Source organism: Octodon degus, unplaced genomic scaffold (genome assembly GCF_000260255.1).
Source record: "Octodon degus isolate 3935 unplaced genomic scaffold, OctDeg1.0 scaffold00183, whole genome shotgun sequence".
In the NCBI taxonomy this organism is placed as follows: Eukaryota; Metazoa; Chordata; class Mammalia; order Rodentia; family Octodontidae; genus Octodon; species Octodon degus.
The window spans coordinates 4,444,440-4,452,207 of record NW_004524759.1 but is presented as its reverse complement, the minus strand read 5'-3'; the positions used below and the strand labels follow the sequence as shown (position 1 = coordinate 4,452,207).

Below are 7,768 nucleotides of genomic sequence, written 5' to 3'. Positions count from 1 at the left end.
TTTTTAAAGTCATTTGTGTTGACTCCTTTTTTCTCATTGATGCCCATTATTCTCACATTGTTCAGCATTGCATCATCTTGCAGGTGATGGATTATTCTTTCCTGCTTCCTCGTTGTTTTTAAGAGATTCTTTCTTACCTTTTCCCTACCTACACCAGCATCTTCAAATCTGAAACTCTCTCTTCACATTCCCTTTAATGGTTTTGCAAGCTTGTGATTGAGAGTTTCATTTCCTCTATATCTCTTTGACTCTGCTTCATGCGGTCTATTTCTTTCCTGTATTGCTCATTCAGGGAATCCATCATTTTTCTAATCTCCTCTATTTTTTATCAATATCTTCTTTAGAAGCAGTTAGAAATTCTTTTTCTGCAATATTTTTTTCAGATTCGGTGTCCTGCCTATGTTTCTGTAGTTTCTTCTTTACTTCATCTGCTATTAGTTCTGAGAGTTCTTTTTTTATTTCAGAAAGGAATTGCTTTCTGATTTCCTCTATATCTTACTGCTGCAGCTTATTTACTATCAACGCTATTAATTCATGCATTTGAGCAGAGCTAGTGTCCTCCGCACTTGTTCTGGGTGGGCACTGGGTTTCTTCCATATGTTTCTGCATTTTATTCTTTAGTGTAGATGTTATTAATTCAGGGATTTCTTTTTTCTTTCCAATCTTTGGTCTTCTATATCTTTCTGCAACTGTTTCTTTATTTCAGAAGCCGTTGATTCATTGCTTTCAGCTGTGTGATTTCCCATTTTTTCTGTTAGTGTCCTCTGCACTTGTTACGGGTGGGCTTGAGTTCTGAGGTTTCATTTTGTTCCTTCTCTTCATTTTGTGTAGCACTGTCTTTTGACCTTTGTTGTAGAGCTTTCCTGTAGTTATAACCTTCGCACGTACTGAAATTCAGGTGCAGCTCTACAATGTTTGGACTTATCTAGCTGTGTCTGGCTTAGGTCTGGCTGCTGTGTTCAGCTCCTTCCCGCTGCTGCCCTTGATCGTGAACCTGTAGTGCCTTTGTGCCAAGATGTTCTACTCCTGGACTATCTGGGTGGATCTATCCTCTACACTCTCTGCTGGGATTGCAGCTGCAGTATTACACCCCCGCCATTTATGCCAGGCCTGAGCTGTGCCTGGATGTGGCAAGGTGAAGTAGGGGGAAGAGGAAGCTCTCCCACACACTCACAGGACCTGGGCTAGGACTGGGTCTGGAGGTTCCTGGAACGCGGCAGTAATTCCTACTCGGCAGGTAGGTGGGGAATGTATTGAGGAGTGGTGGGGGGTGGCCCAAGGGTTTGGGAGGTGGTCCAGCCCACGCTGCGCCTGGGCTTCAAGTCCACATCTTGTTCAGCAATTAACCACTATTCAGAATGTATGCAATGTGTTAATTATTGAAACTGTCCTACCAATTTTGTTTGAAACTGTCTCATTTCTATTTGATTCTCAATAAAATTATGGGGGAAAAAAAGAAAAAGAAGAAACAACGTAGACACAGACCTTAAACCCTTTACAAAAATTTTAAAAAAAAATCTAGCCACTACCGTAAGGAATATAGACAGATGTACAGGACTGAGATCTGAATAGGTAGAATGGTGAGAAAAGCTGATAACTTGTATGTCTCTGCAGAGCCCAAACTGGCATTTGTCATCCAGAATGGGGGTATCAATTGTGTGAGCTCAAATGTTCACAAGGTGTTGCAGGTTCTTCCCATTCACCAAATGTTCAATGGTGCCTTCGTTAAGCCCAACAAGGATTCAGTTAACATGCTGAAAATTGTGGAGTTATATATTGCATGGGGGTGCCCAAATCTTAAATCAGTAAATTAACTAATATACAAGCATGGCTATGGCAAATCAATAAGAAGTGAATTGTCTTGACGGATAATTCATTGATTACTTGATCTCTTGGTAAATATGGCATCATCTGCATAGAGGATCTGATTCATGAGATCTGTACTGCTGGAAAACGCTTCAAAAAGGCAAAGAATATCCTGTGGTTGTTCAAGCTATTGTCTCCACAAGGTAGAATGAAGAAATAGACCACCCATTTTGTGGAAGGTGGAGATGCCTGAAACAGGGAAGACCAGATCAGCAGGCTTATTAGAAGGATGAATTACGGTATCTACCATGGTGCTTTTATGATTTAGTCAGTTAATAAAGTATCTGCTTCCAAATTGGAAAAAAAATAAAATAAGTGAGTATATACCCCTTATAAACCAATCACCTAATTTTTTTCTCTCCACCTCAGGTTCCTCAAAGGAATTTGTGTGAAGTTGTTCACATGAGGCACAATCCACTTGCAGGATGCATGGCTTATTCCTAAAGAATGGTTCTTCTCAAAAATGTTCCTCACAGACTTCCAACAACCACACAGACTCTGCAGAATCACTTTGTAAGTCCATACTTCAAACAAGTCTAAGAATTTTGTCTGAAACATAAAAGTACAAAATCTTATGAAACAAGAAGTTACTATGCTTTCTCTAAAATATCACGGAAATTTGTGCACTTTCTGGGTTTATTCTAACCAGTGAATGTAACTTGAAAATATTAACTCAATGTTATACTTTGAAGATATTAGATATGTATACACCTCTGTATATATCATGTATGTCTATTTACATACAAATATATAATATTGACTTTGAAATACATGAATCATATTTCTCATTTTTCTACCCAGCAAGTAAATATAAGGATTTACTTGTATCTTTCAACTTAATCACTATTTCAATTTAATAACTATTATTCATTCATTGATAGCAAGAGAAAAGATAATCCTAAAATGAACTAGAAAAAAATCTGCAAAACTTCTTTTAGAAACATAAGCCCTTTGAGTGTTAGAAAGTTCATGTACTTTTTAATAAAAATTATCAGTATTTGTAAAAAATATATGAAATAATGAAATACATTTCAAATTACTATTTTCATAGTCAGAAAATCAGCAAAGCTTTCAGATTGTTTCCTTGATAAAAACAAGTATATATGGACTCCACCAAGAGACTTTTAGATGTGATAAACAAATACAACAAAGTAGCAGGATATAAAATCAGCATTAAAAATTCAATAGCTCTTCCATACACTGATAACAAATTCATCTAGAAAAAAGTCATAAAACAAATTCAACTTATAATAGCACCAAAAAATTACACCATGTAGGAATCAACCTAACAAGTGAAAGATCTCTACAATGAAAATTACTCAGCATCAAAGAAAGCAAAAGACAACAGAGGACAGAGCGACCTCTGTACTGATTATTATGCATTGCTTAAACAGATACCAGACACCTGCAAAGAAAAGGAGTTAAGGATTAACATGCTTCATGATTTCAGAGGTTTCAGACCATGATCAGTTAGCTTCAAGGTAAATCAATGATCAAGGCCATAGCCAAGCAAAGTGACTCAGTTCATGATGGCCAGGAAGTACAGCATAAAGAGCACTAGAAAGGAAAGGTCATCTTCCTGATAGAGACCTCCCTGGTCATTCCTCTATAACCCACAAGTGTGCTTCCCTAATTCAGGTGGCCCTCAAACCAGTCAAGGTGACAAATGCATTTAACTATCACAGCCCCAATATTTGTGGATTAGCAGAATCAGAATTGATTAAATAGTCAATTTTGAAAAGTAGTCTACAGCTTCAATGCAATACCCATCAAAAATGCCAGTGGTATCCTTCACAGGATTAGCAAAGGTAATTCTAAAATTAATGTGGAAACACAGCAGATTGAGAATTGCCAAGGCAACCTTGAGCAAAAAGAGCAAGACTAGAAGCACAACAATACTTAATTTCAAGATACATTACAGAGCCATAGTAACAAAGGCAGCATGACCAACAAGGACCCAGAGACCAATGGGAGCATATAAAAATCAATAACAGACATATAGACCAATAGGGACATACAAATAAATCTAATGGCTACAGCCATCTGAGGTGCCAAAACCACATGTTGAAGAAAAGATAGCCCCTTTAAAAGTGATGCTGTGAAAAATTGACATCCATATGCAGAAGATTGAAATTGGATCTCTGTCATTTTACCTGTACCAAAGCAACTCAAAATGAGTCAAAGACCTAAATATAAGTTGCAAATATTTGAAACTGTGAGAAGAAACTATAGATGAAGCTTTTCAAGATAGAGCATAGTCAATCACTTTCTGAAAAGGACCCCAATAGCAAGGTGGACAAACAAGATTATATAAGATTTAAAAGTTTCTTCACAGCAAAACAATTAACAGAGTGAAAATACAGCCTACAGAATGGACCAAAATCTTTTCAGCAGAAGACTACTATTGAGAATGTACACAAAACAACACCAAGAGAACAAATAGCTCAATGAATAAATGATCAAATGACCTGAACACAAAAGAAAACACAGAGATAGCCATTAATTATATGAAAATTTTTCAATATCCTTAAGTATCAGGAAAATAAAAATCTCCATTGAGATCCCATCCTACCTATTGCTCTGATGCCTATAATCAAGAATACCCAAAACAAATACTGTCAAGAATGTGTGTGGGGGACTTTCCATGCCAGCTGGATTCTACTCTACCCAGCCTCCAGGCACAGCATATGTGTGTGAGGTACTGTGCCCACCAGATTCTACTCCCCCAGCCTCCAGGCTGAGCATATGTGTATGGGACCATCCATGCAATTGCCAGAACCTCTTCCATCAGACAGGCCTGGTGCAGAACCATAAAGTGAACACCCTGAAGAGAGACAAGGGGCGAGGCCCACCCAACTAATCCAAGAGAAGAACATCTTGCCAGAGGGGCACAGAGGGTCCACTATATGGGCTGCAGCAGGAAGAATCAGAGCAGAGAAGCCAGACCCAAGCAAGTCCTACCTAGAGGAGTTAGAACTTGGTAGATATGGACCAGGTAAGCTAAGACAATTTGCTAGGCCCAGATCTATGAGAGTATCCTCTCTCTCTCTCTCTCTCTCTCTCTCTCTCTCTCTCTCTCTCTCTCTCGATTATGAGAGGGGCAAGAGGTAACTGAGGTGAACTACTCTGCCTGAAAAACTACAGGTACAAGAGGGAGGTGATCAGACAGAACATAGTGAAGCTAATTTAAGTACAAATTCCCAATCAAATATCTGCTTACTTATACAGTCATAATGTTTGTTCTTAGGATCTAAAAGGCAAGCCTATTAGATACAAAGTTTGTCAACTGCTAAACATCACTACCCATTATTTGTGTTGTTAATTATAGTTCTGTAAATACAAAACTGTAACTGCCTGAACCACCTAATCTCTCTTGTACAATAAAATATGTACATGCTAAGATAATAACTGCACTAAAGTTCTACACCAAAGGGCAGAAGATGGTGCGATATAAAATGACAAAGAAAAGGAGCAAAATGCTCAGGCCTTGAGCCTACCCAGAACCAATGCAGGAGTCATGACATAGAAGAAATTCGAAATCACACACCTGAATTTCTGAAATAATAATGTCTGAAGTAAAGAAATAACTTCAGAAATGTACAGAAGAAATCAAATCATGAAAAGTCTCTTAAGTAAAAAAAGAAATAATGACTATAATGAAAGAAACACTAAATGCCTCTAAAGAAGACACTGATGCAAATAGAGGAGAATAGAAAAATGATGGAAGCCTTGAATGACCAATACAGGAAAGAAATAGAATGCATGAAGCAGATTCAAAGATAAATACAGGAAATTATATCCTCAATCACAAGCTAACAAAGCCATTTGAATGAAAATGAAGATTGAGTTTCATTCCTTGAAGACACCATTACAGCTAGTGAAAAGGTAAGAAAATATCTCTTCAAAACAAATAGGATGCAGGAAACAATTGTGCAGCATCTGCAAGACAATGCAAAGATGTACAATGTAAGACTAATAGACATTAACGAGAAAGAAGAAGTCAATACAAATGCTATAAAAAGAATATGGGCAGAAATAATAGCAAAAAACATCCCACATATTGGGAAACAATCTAACATTCAGTAACTGAAACATATCAAACTCCAAATAATATCAACCTAATTGAAACCATAACCAGACATGTGATAATCAAGATCCCAGAAATGTAGCACAAGAGCAATACAAAAAAACCACTAGACAAAACCAACAAATTATATTTAAAAGAAAACCCATCAGAATAATGGAAGATTTCTCTTCACAAACCAAGAGGCTAAAAAGACCAAGGAGCAAAGTACTTCAAGTCCTCCAAGAAAACAAATCCAGCCCACACTGGAATACCCTACAAAACTCTCTTACAAGTTTGATGGATACTTGAAATACTTCCATGACAAAGAAAAACTACAGAATATCATGACAATTAAAAGTATTCCAGAAAGGAACCAAAACTCCATGAAAGAGAATGGAAAGAACTCACCAAATTGGGAAAACAGTTAAACACAGGAGAAAAAGAAGTATACAACAGCAGATAAATAATATATCAATCATAAGTCAATACATCTCAATTAAAACCATCAATGTAAATGGACCCAATTCACCAATTAAAAGAAACAGACTGGCAGAGTGGATTAGGAAGCAAAATCGAACAATATGCAGTATAAAAGAAACACACTTAAACCATAAATAAATTCATAGGCTGAAAGAAAAGAATGGAAAACAATACTAGGAGCCCCAGTGCCTCAGTAAAAAGCAGGAGTAGCAATACTGTTCACAGAGAGTCTCAATGTCAAACCAAGAATGATCAAACAAAATAAAGAGGGCCACTACATACTAGTTAGGGGAAAAATTCAAGAGGAAGAGGCAACACTCATACATATGTATACACAAACACGGGAACATCAAACTATATACAACAAACCTTAATGGACATGAAAAATCTAATATTCAAAACCACACTCTTAACAGGAGACCTTAACACTCCCTTATCCCAAAAAGATAGGTCAAGCACACAAAAAAATTAGCAAGGAAGCAGCAGAACTGAACCAGAGCTTGGAACAAATGGACTAAGTGGACACATTTTTTTCAGATACACTTGGAACATTTTTTAAAATAGATGACATACTAGTCCATAGGTCATGCTTAAGTATATGCAAGAAAGCACAAATTATCACATGCACATTATCTGACCACAGTGCAATGAAACTGGAAATAAATGAGGAAACACACCCCAAAAACCCATAAATACAGGGAAATTAAACAACACCCTCCTCAGCAAACAATGGGTTACAGATGAAATTAAAAAATAAATTACACAATACAAAAAATTCAACAAAAATTCATGTACAACTTATCAGAATTCATGCAATGCAATGAAAGCAATTCTGAGAGGGATACTTATAACTGTGAACTCACACATTAGGAAAACAAAACAGGAACAAATACCATTTGCTGCACATCAAATGTCTTGAAAAAGAAGAGAAAAGCAAACCCAGAGTCCCAAAAGAGGAGGAAATTATAGAGATGAGAGCAGAAATTAATGCAGTTAAGAACAGGAAAGCAATACAAAGAATTAACGAATCAAAATGCTGCTTCTATGAAAGATTAAATAAAATTGATAAGCCCCTCACTTACATCATTAAAAAGAGGAAAGAAAAAATTCAAATTCAAGCAGTAAGGAATGGAATGGGTAAAATTACCACAGACAATGTGAAATTCAGAAGATCATCTATAGCTATTTTGAGAATCTTTATTCTTACAGAATTGAAGACACAAAAGAAATGGACAGGGGCTGGAGAGATGGCTCAGTGGTCTAAAGCACCTGCTTGGAACAAGCTTGGCAAAGCACAGGGACCGCGGTTCCATCCCCCAGCACCACATGCCAGCCAGCCCGCCCCCTGGTGGGCTG

The 7,768-nt window shown here is 37.1% G+C and overlaps 1 pseudogene; it reads left to right on the top strand.

The window, feature by feature from the left end:
• The window catches only part of LOC101579794, a 64,467-nt pseudogene extending 60,873 nt beyond the window's left edge, over window positions 1-3,594 (top strand).
• The last annotated feature ends 4,174 nt before the right edge of the window (window positions 3,595-7,768 follow it).